Source organism: Armigeres subalbatus, chromosome 3, assembly GCF_024139115.2.
Source record: "Armigeres subalbatus isolate Guangzhou_Male chromosome 3, GZ_Asu_2, whole genome shotgun sequence".
Classification (NCBI taxonomy): domain Eukaryota; kingdom Metazoa; phylum Arthropoda; class Insecta; order Diptera; family Culicidae; genus Armigeres; species Armigeres subalbatus.
In genome coordinates, this window is record NC_085141.1 from 200,189,237 (window position 1) to 200,198,442 (window position 9,206).

The window sequence follows — 9,206 nt, forward strand, 5'->3', positions numbered from 1 at the left end:
AATGCGCTGGCACGATACCATGGTGTTCTTCTAAAAAAGCGAGTCACGATGTTCGATGCTGCAAGGACACGCAGCTAACCTCGAGGGTGCGTCATGCACTGGCCCCCTTTGAAGCATTACTTTCTGGTTGTACCGATGGGACGATTGGCTTGGCGGCAATGGAAACGGTTGAGCTGGTCGGGGATGCAGCCCTGTCGCCCTCATTGGAGGTGGCCCCTAACCCAGCACTTCCTGGTCAACCCAGGATGTCTGTTGAGCAGATTCCCCCTCCATTGTTTAGGAAGAAAAAACACACACACACACACACTCAGACCGGGAGCATTGTCCCTAACCCCTAATCCCAAGGCGTCAAGCGACCCGTGCCGAGGGGATGCATGGCCAGGGGGGTGAAATAATAAGCCAGGCCTTTAACGGAGCCTGTGGGGTACCTGGGCACTCTCCACAGTAATTGTCCCTTACCGCGTCATGCTGGGCTCTGGCGTGGTGGACCTCTTTTCCCAAGCAACTCGTGGGACCAAAATGGAAAACCAAGGCAATTCTTCAACTAGTGGTAGTAGTGTAGGCGACAACCCCTTCGCAAGAGGTGGGTTGTTCAGGTCTCCGCCTAGGAGGCCAGAGGCAATAGTCGGCAGCTCAGTGCGCAGCGCCAGCGTGGGTCACTTAACCTTCCTCTCGGCTAAAAAACGCCGGTAGAGGTTATTGACGGCCCATGGCTTGTGGAGGCGATGAACCGCAAACGCGATGGGCTTTCGGCCTTCGAGGTGGCGACGGAACAGCTGGACGCCATCATCGACTTTGCGTCATCGAAGCATAATATCAGTAAGGACCTCAAGAGGAGCTTGCAGAAACTTCGAAAGTCGATGTTGGACGCCAAGCTGGAAAAGGCGGTCGGGACGGCCAAGTGCGAACCCGTGAAATCCATGGAGTCAAGGTCTACCCAGACTGAGGCCCAAGAATTCGCGGATTTGGGCAAGGTCGAATCGACCGAGGACGTGTCAGCGAAGACGGTGGTGCCAAAGTCTGCCCAGACCGAGGCTCAAGTATTCGCGGGCACGTCGGGGGTGGCTGCTCCAACGGAGCAGACACAAAAACGGGGGAGACAGTCTCCAGGGGATGAGCTCCCTGGGGGCCGCCCCAAAACGCGGAGGGTTACTACCCCGAACAAGGGTAGTGGGGCTGGGAAGCTGAACCCCTGCCAGGTACCTCCAAAACCGGGGAAGGAAGGACCTGGAAAGGTCCGCCCACCCAAGAAAGACGGTGGTAAGGGGTTACGACAGGCTGAGAGCTCTCAGCCGCCCCAGACCAGGAAAATAGAGGGGGATGACGCCTCCTGGACCCTGGTCAAGAATAAGAGGAAACCGAAGACGTCTCTTCTTCTTCATTGGCATTACATCCCCCACTGGGACATTGCCGCCTCGCAGCTTAGTGTTCATTAAGCACTTCCACAGTTATTAACTGCGAGGTTTCTAAGCCAAGTTACCATTTCTGCATTCATATATCATGAGGCTAACACGATGATACTTGTATGCCCAGGGAAGTCGAGACAATTTCCAATCCGAAAATTGTCTAGACCGGCACCGGGAATCGAACCCAGCCACCCTCAGCATGGTCTTGCTTTGTAGTCGTGCATCTTACCGCACGGCTAAGGAGGGCCCCGAAGCCCCATGAAGACGTCAAGGGCCGAAATGAAGGCCCAGGCGAATGAGGGTAGCAGAAAGTCTAGGGTAGGCGCCAATCGCTCCAGGGGTGATGCCCTAGTCATCAAAACGGACGAGGCTAAGTACTTGGACGTCTTGAAGGCGATGAGGAGTGACGTCAAGCTCGGTGAACTCGGCGCCGACGTACGTCGAATAAGACGTACCCGGACGGGCGAGATGATCCTCGAGCTAAAGCGGGGCGTCTCGCAAAAGGGCGCCGCCTACAAGAAGTGGGCGGAGGAAGTCCTAGGCGAGACGGTCAAGGTGAGGGCACTCACGACGGAGGTGAATCTAAGGGTTAAAGACCTGGACGAGATCACCGAAGTCGAAGAGCTCGTCACGGCACTGCGGCGACAGTGTGAAGTGGAGGCGTCCACCGCAGCCGTTCGGCTACGGAAAGGTCCAGCAGGGACACAGGTAGCATTGGTTCGGCTACCTGCAGCTGACGCCTCCAAGGTAGTCAAGTTAGGGAGCGTCAAGGTGGGGTGGTCGGTATGCCCTGTGGGCATATACGAGCAACCCGAAGTTTGCTTCAAGTGCCTGGAACCGGGGCACAAGCAATGGGACTGCAAAGGCCCTGACAGAAGCAAGCTCTGTCGACGCTGCGGATTGAGGGACATAAGGCACAATGCTGCACGAACCCTCCCAACTGTTTGATCTGTTCCAGCAAAGCTGCGAACAGCAAGCACCCCATGGGGGTTCGAAGTGCCCGGCGTTTAAGCGTGTTGCAAAATCACAGTGCAGGTAACGCAGCTAAACCTGAACCATCTGTGATGCAGCCCAGCAACTGCTGTGTCAGACAGTTGCTGAATGGGGACGGATATCGCCATCATAGCAGATCCTTACCGGGTACCCGCCAGGAACGGTAATTGGGTCACCGATGGGTCTCAAATGGCAGCGATATGGACAACGGGGAAATACCCAGTTCAAGAGTTGGTGTCTTCGACACACGAGGGCTTCGTCATTGCCAAAATCAACGGGGTCTTCTTCTGCAGCTGCTATGCGCCTCCTCGATGGTCGATCGAGCAGTTCGGTCGAATGCTAGATTGTTTGACGGCTAACTTGATGGGGCGTAGGCCGGTGGTGATAGCGGGGGACTTCAACGCTTGGGCCGTGGAATGGGGAAGCCGATCCACGAATCAACGGGGGCAGATCCTGCTGGAATCACTGGCCATGTTGGATGTGGACTTGGCTAATGTCGGTACCAAAAGTACCTACAGCTGGAACGGCGCCGAGTCGATTATCGACGTTACGTTCTGGAGCCCTGGCCAAACGAGTAGTTCGAACTGGAGGGTAGATGATGGCTACACTCACAGCGACCACCTGGCGGTTCGCTACAGTATCGACTATACGACCAGCATTCAGCGGACGGAAGAAGGGCGAGGCCTAGTCCTCGTATATGGAAGACATCATACTTCGACGACGAGGTGTTTAAGGAAGCGCTCCGCCGCGAGCACAATACTCTCGGTCTGAGTGGCGAGCAGCTGGTAACAGTACTCTCGCGTGCATGCGATGCCACCATGCCTAGGAAAGTCCACCCTAGGAATGGGAGACCACCGGCTTACTGGTGGACTCAAGCAATTGCGAACCTGCGCCGCGCCTGCCTACGGGCAAGGAGGCGGATGCAGCGAGCACGCACAGAAGAGGAGCGTGTTGAACGACGGGTAGCGTTCGTGGCTGCTAGAGCCGCTCTGAAGACTGAGATTAGATCAAGCAAAAAAGCCTGCTTCGAGGGCCTGTGCCAAAGTGCCAACGCGAATCCATGGGGTGACGCCTATAGGGTCGTAATGGCCAAGACACGTGGGGCGATGGCCCCTAAAGAGCGGTCTCCAGAGATGCTGGAGAGGATCATCGCGGGGCTCTTCCCACGTCACGACCCAAGCCCCTGGCCTCCCTTCGTGGAGCTGCCAGGAGCCAGGGTGGCCGACGAGGGAAGAGTAACTGTGGCGGAACTTGCGGGGATTGCACAGTCCCTTAGTGTAGGTAAGGCGCCAGGACCGGATGGTATTCCGAACCTGGCCATTAAAGCGGCCATTGCTGAGGCTCCCGAGATGTTCAGATCTGTCATGCAGAGATGCCTGGACGAGGAGTCTTCCTGAAGCATGGAAAAGGCAGAGCTTGATCCTATTGCCAAAGGCCCGGGGGATCCGTCGGCATATAGACCAATATGCCTGCTTGATATGGCGGGGAAGGTGCTCGAGAAGATCATCCTCAACAGGTTGTTGATACGCACGGAGGGTGCGGATGGTCTATCGAGTAACCAGTTTGGCTTCCGAAAGGGTAAGTCGACCCTAGACGCTATCTTGTCGGTTACCAAATCCGCGGAGATAGCTATCCAGCGTAAGAGGAGGGGAGTTCGCTATTGTGCAGTAGTGACTCTCGACGTGAGGAATGCTTTCAATAGTGCCAGTTGGGCAGCTATTGCAGATGCGCTCCTGCGTCTTGGAATTCCCGAGTACCTGTACAAGATTCTCGGAAGCTACTTCCAGAATCGAGTACTGGTATACGACACGGAGGCGGGTCGGAAGTGCGTTGACATAACCTCAGGGGTTCCGCAAGGTTCCATACTGGGTCCGGTGTTACCCAAGCAGCACAAGTCATGTAAATCTGGTTGCAGCAACCCAATTGTGACTGAATCTGGTCATATATAAGTTGCTGTAATTTATGTATAACATGTGTGCTGCTAGGGTATGGAACGTCATGTACGACGGTGTCTTGAGGTTGAAGTTCCCGGTGGGCGTGGTAATCGTCGGCTTCGCTGACGATATTACGCTGGAGGTCTACGGCGAATCGATCGAAGAGGTGGAGTTGACTGCAGCCCACTCGATTGCAATTGTGGAGGAGTGGATGAGTTCCAGGAAGTTAGAACTGGCTCACCACAAGACTGAGGTGGTTGTTGTTAACAACCGAAAGTCGGAGCAGCAAGCGGTGATAAGGGCAGGCAACTGCACGATCACCTCTGAACGCTCAATCAAACTCTTGGGGTAATAATCGACGATAAGCTCACCTTTGGTAGCCACGTCAATTACGCCTGCAAGCGTGCCTCCACAGCTATAGTGGCATTGTCCCGGATGATGTCCAATAGCTCTGCGGTTTATGCCAGCAAGCGCAAGCTTCTGGCTAGCGTTGCTCTGTCCATACTGAGGTATGGGGGCCAGCTTGGGGCACGGCCCTGCGTATTAAATGCTACAGATCGAAGTTAGAAAGTACGTATAGGCTCATGTGCCTAAGAGTTGCGAGCGCGTACCGTACCGTGTCGCACGATGCACTCTGCGTCGTCACCGGTATGATACCTATTGACATCGTTATCGGTGAAGACATAGAGTGCTTTGAAATGCGCGGCACGAGAGGCATCCGCAGGACTGTCAGGTTGGCCTCAATGGTCAAATGGCAGCGTGCGTGGGACAGTTCCACTAAGGGTAGATGGACACATAGGTTGATACCGGAGATAGGTACGTGGGTCAAGAGGCGCCATGGAAATCACTTTCCACCTGACCCAGGTCCTTACAGGCCATGGTTGCTTCAGACAGCACCTACACCGGTTCGGACACTCGGTCTCGCCCGAGTGTCCGGTGTGCGTTGGTTTAGAGGAAACGGCGGAACACGTGTTGTTCGTGTGCCCGCGTTTTCGCACAATGCGTGACCACATGCTTGCCACATGTGGTCTGGACACTACCCCGGACAACCTAGTCCGGAGGATGTGTAAAGATGAAGTTGGCTGGAACGCCGTTTTATCGGCTATCGTCCAAATCGTCTCGGAGCTACACAGAAGGTGGCGCGTGGACTCGAGGGATGGCTAGTTCAGGCGCAAATAAGAGGTGGTCCAAGGGTTCGGAGTCGGCTTCATGGGTCATACCGGTGCCCTGTGATCGAACTCGATCCTTTTATCGAACAAGTGGCCGCGTGAAAAACAACATGGTATCGTCGCTTTCGCGGCGTTGGTCAACCGGGCGGGTTCCGAGCCCGAGGACGGAAAGGGGTCCTCGTCAAGGCTGGGGCAGGCGTAGGTACCGTGTCGACAAGTCCCTCTGTGTGCTGGCGAATAGGCCCTATCGCAGAAAGGTCAATTTGGGGTGCACGCGGCATCATCATTCTTGATACCAGTCGTGCAGAGGGAAGCAGGCGCGAAGTCGACCCTGCCCACCTTCCGAGGACATAGGGCGTGGTAAGGCCACCTGGAAAGCCGGCAATGCGCTGGCACGATACCATGGTGTTCTTCTAAAAAAGCGAGTCACGATGTTCGATGCTGCAAGGACACGCAGCTAACCTCGAGGGTGCGTTATGCACTGGCCCCCCTTTGAAGCATTACTTTCTGGTTGTACCGAAGGGACGATGGGCTTGGCGGCAATGGAAACGGTTTAGCTGATCGGGGATGCAGTCCTGCCTCCCTCATTGGAGGTGGCCCCTAACCCAGCACATCCTGGTCAACCCAGGATGTCTGTTGAGCAGATACCCCTCCATTGTTTAGGAAGAAAAAAAAACACACACACACACCCCTGCTTGCCGCAAGGCAGGCATAGATAACCATGGGATCACTAAAGGCGACTACTCCAGTAGGATTCGGCGGCAGCCGCAAGGGGGACCCATACAGCAATGAGCATTGAACGCAATCAGTCTTTGGAGTTGGAGGTGACGGACCCCTTTGCCAAAAGGGGTCTAGCGAGGTCCCCTATTAAAGAGGGGGCGAGTGGAGAGACGGCTGCTGCTATTCGCAGTACCGAAGAGTCTCCAGTGGTGGTGGGGAGTAGCCCTGCCTGCACGCCTGACGAGCCACTACCAGGGATACGGGTGGTGGCCGAGCAACTTGACGAGATCATCGAATTCGTAAGCGGCAGGCAGAACACCAACAAGGAGCTTAAGCAGAGCCTGTTGTTGCTCCGGCAAGCTGTTCGTGTCGCAAGACAAGAACAGGACGCCTATATCAGGCGTGTAGCGGCAGCAGACAAGGTAGCCAAAGGTACGCAGACCAAGGCCCTCTCCTCCCCTAGCGGTGTTACTGCGGTGAAAGAGGCGACCGCCCTTACGGCCAGTGAGGGCAAGAAAACGCCAAGTTTGAAGCGACTCAAACGCGCTACCATTAAGGCGAAGCGTCGCCTGGATGGTGCACCGGAGCCTGAAGGGCGTGTGCCCAAGAAGACGAAAGGCACTAGACAGGCACAAGTTGCTGAGCCACAAGCTGGCCCCAGCCAGCCAGCGGTACTCGCTGAAGGGGATGCGAATCCTTGGCAACTGGTCAGTAGGGTGCGGAAGTCAAACACCCCTCGACCTACGAAGAAGGTAAGAGACAGAGGCGAGGCCTTGTTGGTGAAAATCGACAAGGACAAATACGCCGATGTCCTGAAGTCGCTGCGAGCGGCCGATAGCCTGTCGGCCCTGGGCCAGGATGTGCGCAGCGTTAGACGTACCAAAAACGGTGAAATGATCTTGGTACTGAAGCGTGGCGCGCAATCCAGCGGGGTGGCTTACAAAAAACTTGCCCAGGAGGTCTTGGGTGATGGCGCTCAGGTCAGGTCGTTGGGTGCGGAAGTGACCCTCCAGTGTAAGCTGCTGGATGCGGTCACGACCCCGGAAGACGTCGTCTCTGCCGTCAAAGAGCAGTGCGGCACAGAGGTTGAGCGGTCCTCTGTACGTCTGAGAGGGGGATTCTTTGGTACGCAGGTAGCCTATCTCAGACTACCGGTGGTTGACGCCAAAAAGGTCATTGAGAAAGGGAAGTTGAAGATCGGCTGGTCAGTATGCCCAGTAAGCGTGCTCCAGCCACCTTCAATGGACAGGTACTACCGGTGCCTTGAGTCCGGGCACAAGTCTTATGACTGCAAGGGCCCAGACCGAAGCAAGATGTGTCGTCGCTGCGGCGAGGAGGGACACAAGGCGCAGGAATGCGACAAGGCACATATGTGCCTTATCTGCGCCAGTAAGAAGCAGGCCCGGAACCATGCTATGGGCGGGCCGGCGTGTCCCTTCGGAGAAGCCAATCGGAAAAAGCCGTGCAAGTAACACAGCTGAATCTGAATCACTGTGCACCTGCCCAGCAACTGCTGTGGCACGCGGTCTCGGAGTCGAGGATCGATGTCGCCCTCCTGTCCGACCCGTACAACGTCCCTGCTGAAAATGGCAACTGGGTGGCGGACGGGTCTAGGTCGGCGGCAATCTGCACAACGGGAAGGTACCCCGTTCAAGAGGTTGTACACTCCTCCGCGGAGGGTGTCGCAATAGCCAAGATCAATGGGGTGTTCTATTGTAGCTGCTACGCCCCACCAAGGTGACCAATGGAACAGTTCAACCAGATGATCGCCAGGCTATCGGCCGACCTAGTAGGTCGGAGCCCGTTCGTTATAGCGGGAGACTTTAATGCCTGGGCAGTGGAATGGGGCAGCCGCTGCACCAATCAGAGGGGACAAGCGTTATTCGAGGCACTTGCAAAACTCGACGCAGTGCTTGTCAATGACGGAGCCAGTAGCACATTCCGTAGGAATGGGGCCGAGTCATGGATAGATGTAAAATTTGTCAGCCCCAGTCTGGTCTCGGACCTGGACTGGAGGGTAGACGAGGGCTACACCCATAGTGATCACCTAGCAATTCGCTTCAAGATCAACTATGGTGTGCAGCGTCTGAGGGCGGGTGATCCCTGTCAGGTTCGTGGGTGGAAGACCAATCACTTCGACAGCGAAGTTTTCACCGCGGCCCTGGGACTGGAGGCCAACACCGACAGTCTAAGCGGGGATGCGCTGGTAGCTGTCCTATCACGCGCGTGCGATGCTACTATGCCGAGGAAAGCCCTGCCAAGAAATGGCAGACGTCCGGTATACTGGTGGAGTGCCGAAATTGCAGCCCTACGATCAGCCTGCCTCAAGGCTAGACGTAGGACGCAACGAGCCCGCACCGAGGAGGAAAGAGCGGTCCGCCGGGAAGTGTTTCAAGCTGCGAGACTGGCCCTTAATAAGGCCATTAAGAGCAGCAAGAGAGCGTGCTTCGACAACCTGTGCGAGGGTGCCAATTGCCAATTCAACGCATTCAACAGCGCAAGCTGGGATGCCATCGCGCTCTCGTTACACCGGCTTAGCCTGCCAGTGGGACTGTACCGGATCTTGGAAAGCTACTTCCAGAACCGTGTGCTGCTATACGAGACCGATGCCGGTCAGAAAATTGTTCCTATTACCGCAGGAGTCCCGCAAGTGTCAATCCTGGGCCCGGTACTATGGAACCTGATGTATGACGGGGTTCTGAAGCTAAAGTTCCCTCCTGGTGTGAAGATCGTCGGCTTTGCTGACGATGTAACCCTAGAGGTCTACGGGGAGTCAATCCCCGAAGTAGAGCTAACTGCAGAACACGCGATCAGCACTGTGGCGGACTGGATGAGTGCGAGAGGCCTTGAGCTCGCTCAACATAAGACGGAGGTGGTTATCGTCAGCAACCGTAAGTCGGCACAACATGCAGTTGTACACGTGGGAGACGTCGCGATCACTTCAAAGCGGTGTCTGAAGATTCTTGGGGTCATCATAGACGACA